Below are 9,708 nucleotides of genomic sequence, written 5' to 3'. Positions count from 1 at the left end.
TTTGTTCAGTTCAGTTCAGTCACTCAGTTGTGTCCAGCTCTTTGCGGCCCCATGGACTGCAGCACTCCAGGCTTCCCTGTCTATCCCCCACTCCCATAGCTTGCTCGAACTCACGTGCATTGAGTCACTGATGCCATCCAACCATCTCATCCTCTATCATTTCCTTCTCCTCCTGCCTTCAATCCTTCCCAGCATCAGGGTCTTTTCCAATGAGTCGTCAGTTCTTCGCATCAGGTGGCCAAAGTATTGAAGTTTCAGCTTCAGTGTCAGTCCTTCCAATGAATATTCGGGACTGATCTCCTTTAGAATTGACTGGTTTGATCTCCTTGCGGTCCAAGGGACTCCTCGAAAGTCTTCTCCAACACCCCAGTTCAAAAGCATTAATTCTTCGGCGCTCAGCTTTCTTTATAGTCCAACTCTCACATCCATACATGACCACTGGAAAAATCATAGCTTTGACTAGACAGACCTTTGTCGGCAAAACTTTGTTGGACTTTTGTTAGTTGCTCTAAAACTGATGACCGGCTGGCATCAGGTCTCTTGGCAGTGGGCAGTAGGTGTTGATGTAGACTGACAGCTGTTTTATTCCTTGAGGTTTAGACAGGCTTCCTTGGGGGTGGTTTTGGAGACCTACCTATACAGACTGGGGTTCATAGATAAGACTCCAGTTTAATAAATAGTAGACAGAATGAAAAGCAAAATACCAGCTTGTTTTGAGGTCTAAGTAGTAAAACAACTGCTTCATCTACTGAAACCAGTGTTTGAGGAAATGACCTGTTATAATTAAATGTGCTAGAGGTCCAGATGCTAAGACCAGTTTCCTGGGTCAGAGCAGGACCACCAGCAATTCGACCTGGTCCGGCTTCTTTGGATTGTTCTTAATATTTTGTTATAAAGCTGACCCCTTGGTCTCTTGACTTGCAGATGGGGGAACTGGTGTGCTTCCTGGTAGGGAGCAGGTTGTAGCAGATAGCCATTCAAGCTGTTCTGAAAAGTCTTGTGATGGAGAGCTCCCAACTTCACAGGTAGTTTTTTTCTTCAGGATAGTTGTGATTATTTTTAAAAGTTATTTTTATTGAACTGAAATCTGCTTTTCTTGTAACTGGGGCCCATGGGTTCTTGTTTACCCTTCAGTACCCTATAAAAACCCTCCAGTCTCTAATCCACTTGCATATTCCAAGAAAGAAAACAAATGTCCCCTATAATTATTGTAAATCTTATTGGCTCCTTATATTATGCTCTCTTCTCTACCCCAACCATTCTTCATAAAAAATATTTTTAAGTCCTTTTACAGTTCTGCTCACCCTTCTCTGGACTTGGTCTAGGTCATTAAATATCCCTGTTATTTGTTCCATTTTTCTAGAAATTTGAAAGGCTGTTAAGCTAGGTTTTCCATTTTACACTCAATGCAGTTGATTTAAGTGGAGGATTTACGAACTAGCCTTAGTAAATTTCATTATTTTAGATTAATGTCCTGTCTGTTGAGATAGTTCTGAGTCTTAATTCAGTCAGTTTATATCGGCTCCACCTCTCTTTTTTGTGAAATTAGCATATATTGAGGGACGCCATGTTTGTCTATGTTGCTGTGATATAAGAAAGTGCTGAGCGAGATGAAGCCAAGCGGAATACGCCTGTGCTCAATCACACAGTGACGGGTTCACCTGGTGGTCCTGTCATCCTGTACACATGTTTCTGCCTGGTTGGTGTGAATATTATGAGACACTTTGTCAAACCCTTTCCTGGCCAAGGTATAAAATAAAATGTGGCTGTTGTTTCTGCCTGTTCTTAATCTTCATCCCCCTACCAAAATCAGAAATTTGATTAATATAGCATGACTTGTTATCAGTGAATCTCTGAAGGGATAGTTTTATCTTGTCAGTTATCTCAGACAAGGGGAGGATTACCCCAAGCTATATATATATATATATTTGATTCTAATATCCTTTGAGCAAGACAGTGCTTTCTCTTTTCTGATTTTGTGTTTACCAAGCAATATTCTATTCTGATCTCTTCATTGTACTGCCTTTCCAGGAAGAACTTGGGCTGGCACACTGCTTATTTTGCAAAGGAATTAAGCAGCAATTGAGCTTTGAAATCTGTTCTTAGGAACTTGGTGTGTGTGTGAATCTGTTCATTGGAGGCTGACCGAGGAGATGATGAAATCAAGATTGCAATATATATTTTTCAAATCCTGAGATGAAATGATCCCACCAAAGGGTGACTGCCCAGGGAAGTTCAGCCTAAAGGAACCAACCAAAATTTAGATGAGCGAGAAATCACTTGTAGATTGTATGGTAGGGATCAAGAGGGGCTACCTGGAGGGGTGAGAAAAGAGAAGTCTGCTGTTCACCAGTGTACTTTAAGTTTCTTTCCTAGATTCTTAGGAAGGGATATAAGGGGAAGTTCCTCCACCCCCAAATCCTGGCAAAGTTAATTTGTTAGCTCATTCTATTATAAGTAGACAGTATATGAAAGTACTGAGGTTTTGAATTAAGATGATGGCAGGCTTGTAAAGTCCAGCAAGAGTGCTTTCTATTTATGATGCTTCTAACCAGTTGCTTATGTCAGCTGGTAATAGGCTACATCCATGAGTTTACTTTTGAACTTCAACCACTTCAACCATTCTTGCAGCTCCCTGCTACTGAATGGCTCCAAGGTCACAGCAGGCCAAGGCAGGATGACTCATCAGTCACAACTGTACACGTCTGTGCAAATCGGGGCCAGTGGCTTTTCCTCCGTTTCATGCTTAGGAAGGAACAGGAATAAGATATCTTGTTCCCTTCTTGGCTTTTGCCACCTTCCTAGTACCTTGCTAGGCAACAGAGTCTGGTCCCCTTTTGCACAAGGGGACGTTAGACTTTGCCCCCTTCCTAGACTTGGGAAACCTTTTTCCTCACTTCCCTGTTTCTACACCTTCCTACTCTACCTCCAGAATGTGACTGGATGGCTTTTTGCTTTCCCCAACAACCATGGGTTCGTTTTGCTTCAGCTTTTCATCATGACAATATCCCTGAAGTGAGAATTTAAAACACTAAGGTTACCAGGTTGAAATTGGAGGGAGAGGGAGAAATACAGAAAGCCACAAAACAAAATTAATATCTAAAAGAAATTCTGGTGCAAGAATGTTGATAATGCACCAGTTACCCTCACGCCCTCCTGCTTGACTTCTCTGCTCTGATGTGCACTTCCTCAGGTCGTCTGCTCTCCCAGCTCTTGATTTAGTGCCGATTCATGTTTCTGGCTAACAAATCCAAAATGGCTGCAATAGGAAGAATGCCATGAATCGGCATTCCACCTCCCTTGCTTACTGATGGTCAAATAATTACTCACTTCTACCGTGGTGAGATGCTTAAATGCTGTTGTCCGTTCACTCATTTAAGTTGACCTGTGAAGGAGGGGAGTTTCACCCTGTCTTTTATTGTTGCCTCTTTCCCTTCAGCTGAGATGTTACTTTTAGGTTCGGAGAACCTCAGGACACTCTGTGCACATAACTTGTGTATGTAATATTATATACAAGCTTTTTATATAAGCTGCTTTGCCAGAGGCAGTGTTGATGCACGAATTTGGGTTGTTTCCTCAGGTCTTTAGGGTTTCCTGTGTTGTGATGACCAGTGTGGCTTCTGCAGGAGCCCAGGAGCAGAGAATCAGGAGAAGCAGGACAAAGGGGATGGCTGAAGGGTGACAGTCTCTATGCTGTATCAGAAATGTTTCTAAATCCCATTTTGTAAATTCCACTCCATTACTGTGATCCAGAAAATTCAGTAATGACTGCCCCGATCCAATCCCGGTGAACTTCATGGATTTTCCCTTAGGGACTACCATTTGTCTTCAGAGCTCTTCATGTCATTATTCTAACCTTGTGCACTTGTATCGAGGTGTAACGGCAGAACATTCAGGGTGGTGGAGCCCCTCCTCTCGGTCCTCTCGGTTTTCAGACTGTTTTCTGGGGACACTAAATGCCACTGGACAGCTGATAGTCCCCTTCTTTACTTGCAAGACTTTCAAAGTCTCATAGAAGTTGAACAGAATACAGGTTCAGTAACTGGTAGGTTGTGCCACAGCCAATGTTTAAACATCTACTGATCTGTACATAAAATGGGAGGACTCCAACAATGATTACCTTGTAGCTTTAACTTTCATTTTCAGTTGGCATATGTTCTGCTTTGTTCTAGTGTTGTTGTAATGAATCAGAAGCTATACTGGTAAGAACAAAATTTAACTTCCCCATTCTCTGGGTGCCACTCATAATTCCATTAGACTGTAAGTTCCTTGAGGGTCTGGCAGTGTCTTGTTCACCGCTGTGATCCCAGTGCCTGGCCCAGGATCAGCTTTGATTGTGCCGAGAGCTGAATGGTCATTAAACATGAGTTAATGTCTCCCTCTTCCATGGCTGTGTTGACACTACCATCTTCTGGTTTTCTTTCTGCCTTATGAGCCCTTCTCAGTGATCTCTTGCAAGCCTAAGCTAGGTCTTGGGCACTAAAAAATCTTTACTTCCATACCCTCAGGCAGACTTATGATTTCAGATTGTATGTCAGTGACTCCCCGACTTAGGTCTTCAGCTGCAGCCCCTCCCATGAGGCCCAGAATGAACTTCTAATTCCTCGAGTGTCTAGCAGGCGTTTTATACATGCACACAATGTTTTAAAGCAGAACTCTTGACTTTCCCAATTCCACTCTCAAATTGTTCCTGCTCTAGTCTCCCCTGTGTTAGTAGTGTGGATCTAATAGTTCAGAACCCCCAAACTGGGTTCACATTTGATCTGTCTGCTCTTTTTTACGTCTCCACACTGAATTCACCATCCAGTCCTGTTAATGCTATCTCTGAAATACATTCTTGGCTCATCTGCTTTTTTGTTAATTGGTGATATGTCAGGCAAGGCCACCACCGCCATGTGCCTGCATGAGTGATGGATCAGGAGAGCTTCTTGACTGCTTTTGCTCTAACTTCCCTGGGTCTCCTCTTTACACAACAGATGAGTAGTCTTTTAAAAATGTAAATCCAATTCTGCTTTGCTTAAAACTTTTCTCTGGCTGTCCTTTGCACTTGGAATAAAATCCAGACTCCTTGCCATGGCCTGAAAGATGTGGTGCTCCCCATTCCAGTGCATCTCTTTGGTTTTACCATCTGCCTGCACGCTCTGGTCCATCCAACTTTAGCCCTCAAATACTCCAAACATATTGTTCCCTCAGGATCTTTCCCTAGTTGTTTCTTCCATCTGGAACATTCTTTCCTCTGATCTTTGGTCTGGACCTTTCTCAACATTCAGGTTAAGACATTCAGGTCTTAGTTCGCGTGTTGCCTCTTCAGAGAGGCTGTCCCCATGGTCCCCTACCCAATGCTGCCTCTGCCGCGGTACTTTCTGCCATGGCCTGCCGTGTGGTCTTCACAGCGTACATCACCATCTGAAATTATCTTACTTATTTTCTTGACCCCTGTCCATTTTTCCAGTTGATATGTAGGCTCTGTGAAAGCCAAGAACATTGTCTTCCCTATTTCCCATTGTATCTCCAGCATCTGGCATATAGTAGGCGCTCAGTGATAGCTGGATGAATATATTGAGTATCTGTGTTGAGTGAGTGAACACTGAATGCACTGGTGATGCAGATGCAAATAATGCCTTTGTAGAAGTCCGGGTTTCTCTCCCTTCATAACTCATGGTTACACAGTACCCGTATTTTCTCAGGAACAGAGTCTTAAGGTGACCACCATTGCTACTTTGCAGGTGGAATTAACTCTCACTCATTAACTGAAAAGGCTAGCTAAGAATTGACTCAAACTCATCTGCTGAACGTGAAAAGTTAATAGCCCCCCCAGAGTCTTAAATTCTTCCTCTGATGCTTTTAATGATATTTTCATGTTAACCATATTGTAACAGTCTAAGGATGTAGAAAAGTCAGAAATTAAACATCCTTTAGGGTCTGTTTTGGGGTCTGGTTTGATTAGGAGGTGAAGAGTAAAGGGGAAAAAGTTAAAAAATCAGACTTAGTGTTGCTGTAATGATCATAGGGCTTCAAATGTCGTAACCGCACAAAGAAATGTTACTGACTGGTGCTGTGTGTTTACTGGGCAACTTACCACACTCATGGCTCCTCGGGGTGGCTCCTGACTTCACACAGTAGAGGAATAATCTCTAGTGAAGATTCATCTCTCCTGGAATAATCCCCGCTCTGTCTCACTTCAGATCCAAACTTCTTTGAGAATCTATAACGTCACCTCAGTGACAGACACTTCACGCACACACGTCACTTTGCCCCGTGTGTTCATATGCGTGCCCTCACCTTTGCAGGCAGCCCTCTACATTCAGACACGCCTGCAAGTGTGCAGAGGGACAAGAACTTAACTCTCCATGGAGAACTGGGTTTAAATTTTATTTTGCACGTTCTATGGGGGGGTGAAGGAGAGCAAGCATTTACCAAGTGCCCTCTATGTGTTATGCAATATTTTCATATGCTATCTTGAATAAGGGATATGAAACCTTGAATAAAATCTTTCTAAGAAATCTTTCTATCCCCTATGTCTGATCACTGGTAGTAATAGGCTATCAGAGAAGTAGATAGGTATTTCATGCAAATAACATCACCTCTAAATAGTTCTAAATAAAGAAGTTGAATAGCAGATAAGAAAAGGAGCTGGGTATTCTAGTCAGTGAAAAAAGCCTTATGATCAGAAATCTGATCCTCGTCAAAGGGGCCTAGATCTCTAGGATCTCTTGGTGATGCAGAGGAAGCTGAGGGTAGTGAATTATCCTAGGAAAATCCAACCTGAGAGACATTACTTGTTAAACACATCATTCCTGGGAACCTCTTCTGAAGGAGGCACTCTTCCAGCTGCTGGGGACATCTGTGATTAAGACCCAAAGTATTTATCCTCATGGGGTCCATTCCTAGGAAAGGGCCCCTCTTAGGGAGATGCTCAGCCTTTAATATGGGAAATCTGAAAAAGGTGTAAGGTCAGGTGCTTTTTTTGGTTTTTGTTTTAGGCAAGAAGTGGATTTAGGACACTTGTAAGAGATGCAAGCGGGCGGTTGAGGCAGCTCTGCCCTTAAGTGTGAGCGGGCTACAATTTATAATGAAAAAAAGGGGAGGGGAAAAGACTGCCTTCTTCAGGTAGACGTAGGTGCAGACGTAAGGCACACATTAACTCCTCCTTCACTGGTTCAAGCGTGCTAGTGCTGTGCTCTACTCTTGTAGACACCTTTTTAAAGTTAAAATTCTTTTACACATCATTATTTTTCTCATCCATGGATCAGTCTTGAGTCAGTCCAGAATGAAGATCATCATCCTTTCTTTGACAATTTCAATATCCTCAAAATATTTCTTTGCCTTTCGCTGGTTTTGATTTTTCACTGGGTCTATTTCCAGTCTCAGCATGGCAATTTCATCCTACAGCATGTGCACTTTTTGCTTTTTCATGACTATCAGAAACCCGATGTCTGGGCTTACTGAGGTTCAGGTTCTTTGTGTCTCAGTGCAGAAGGAATTCAGCTAGAGGCAAGGTGATAGGCAAGAAGTAGATTTATTAATATAGAATGCTTGTAAGAGATGGAAGCGGGCAGGTGAGGCAGCTCTGCCAGGTCAGGTCCTTTTGAGATTGATCTAGATAGGGGAAGGCCACTGAAGTTCCTCCAGAATAGATTTGGGTCCTGCCCTCAAGGAGCTTATGGTCTGAGAAAAAGGAAAGACACGTGCTGACCGCATTGCGAGGCAAAAGTGCTAAGGGCTCTAAAGCACGGTGCCTGAGGGGAAGAGATGGTCCTCAGTGGGAAGAGCTGGGAGAAATGTTTTGGACAAGGAGGTATTAAACTCTATCTTCCTGAGATAAAATTTGAGCTCATGAAGGTTAATTTGGAGTGGGGAGGTCTGCCTGGTATAGCTCCATGGCACAGGCACTTAGTGAGTCAGGAAGGGGAGTCTTTCTAAAAGGCCACACAGCGCCAACTTGGAAGATGAACCTTTGTGGCTGGAGGGTCGTGTACAGACTGTTCTATCCCCTTGTTACTGTCTTCTGTGTGAGGGGAAAGAATGCAGGCACTTTCAGATTAGGAAGGTTGAAGGGCAAATTAAGGCTTTCCCTCTGCTTGACTTGAAGAGCCTCAGTAGGGGGAACTAAACAGCTGGTGCAGAACGAAAAAGAGGGGGAGGGGGAGAAAGAACAGCTGCTACTGAGGGGGAGGAGCGTGGAGGAGGGGGCATGGGACTTTGAGAAGGTCAAGGTTAAAACAGAGGGGTTGTCTCCAAATGAAAATTCAGAGTGAGCTGAAGAAAGGTCTAGAAGTCTTAATTAATAAAGGTACTGAATTTTGTAACCTAGGGGTTTTTCCTTTAAAAACATGTGCTGGTGTAGTTTTGAAAAAACGGGTTCTGTGATGTATGCTTTTGCATTTAAGCATTTAGATGAGAATATATATGTCTTTTTAACCAATAAGGGGTGGGGAACTCATAGATAAAAGAGAAGGGATGAAGAAAAGAGAACCACTAGCTGGAATAGTGGGGAAAAACTACTGTGTCCAGTCATAAAGCGGTGGAATTTTTCTTTAGCACATGTCAGAATATCTAAATATAAAACTTATTGCTTTGCTGAAAAGTTAGAGAATCAAAACCAAAAGTTAACAAACTAGGTGATTGCTCAAATCTCAGGGTTCTTACCTGTGGAAGATGGTGATAAAAGTTACTGCCCTGACAAGGATGGTGTGAGGCTTAGATGAGCTGTATCTATGACCATCCTAGTAGAGTGCCCCGTCATAAAGGTGTGATGCTCAAGAGAAGTTCCTGCCCTTCCTTTGCTGTCTGCCTTCATGAATACTGTCAGGAACATATCTGCCCTTCTGCTGTGCCATCTACTGCATCTCCCCCTTCACTATCGCTCTTTCTTCAGGCTTTCCTGTCCACTAAAACTGTGAGTCAGTCCGTACCAGCCTTTCCCCGCTTCCTTTCCTTTCCCTTGCTTTCTTTCATAGTCAAGTTCTGCCCTGAGACCCTCTTCCAGGGAGCTCTAAAGCCAGTTATCTGCTGTGGTTATAGAAGCTGTTTCCTAGCTATCCCATGGGGGTGGCCACCAGAGAGCATGGTGACCATCACTTAGGATTTACCGAAGCCGACTCTTCTCACCCTGCCAAGCTTGGAAGTCCAGGATTTCCAGTTTCCAGTTTTGGAAATGACCAAGCTGCAGTTTGTCAAGCATTTAATCCTGGGCTGGAAAGGAGTGTTCAGTGGGCTCATGGAGCTTGTCTGTCTGGACACTGCCAGGCCAAAGCCTTTGGCTTTGGGGATCTGAGCGCTTGCCTCCCAGCTGTCCTTCCTCTCTGCACTTGCCTATCTGATCCCCCACCCCCATCACCAACATGGGAACCCCACAGGCACCCTTTCTTTCCTAGTTAGAGTCTCATTACTCATTAGCTTTCAAGTAGACACAAAAATATTCTTGCTCAATTCCATGCTTAGTGAGCTTGTTGAGGGCCCACTGACTGCCTGTTGTAAGGTGGATTGTGGGTTTCTCATTAATAGCCATTCAGTGCTGCCTCCTCATGTTTAGGGATGAGGCGGTGATAAAGGGGGATTATTATTAATAATAATAAGAACAACAACTACCATTAATGTCAGGCACTTTACACAAGTTATTTAACATAATTCTTACAAATCTGTAACAATCTTATAACTTAGGTATCCTGTCCCCATTGTGCACACAAGGAAATGAAGGCTCAGAGA

Source organism: Bos grunniens, chromosome 15 (assembly GCF_055505025.1).
Source record: "Bos grunniens cultivar Pamir isolate PY7600 chromosome 15, Bosgru_T2T1.0, whole genome shotgun sequence".
Classification (NCBI taxonomy): Eukaryota; Metazoa; Chordata; class Mammalia; order Artiodactyla; family Bovidae; genus Bos; species Bos grunniens.
This window is presented reverse-complemented; position numbering follows the sequence as displayed.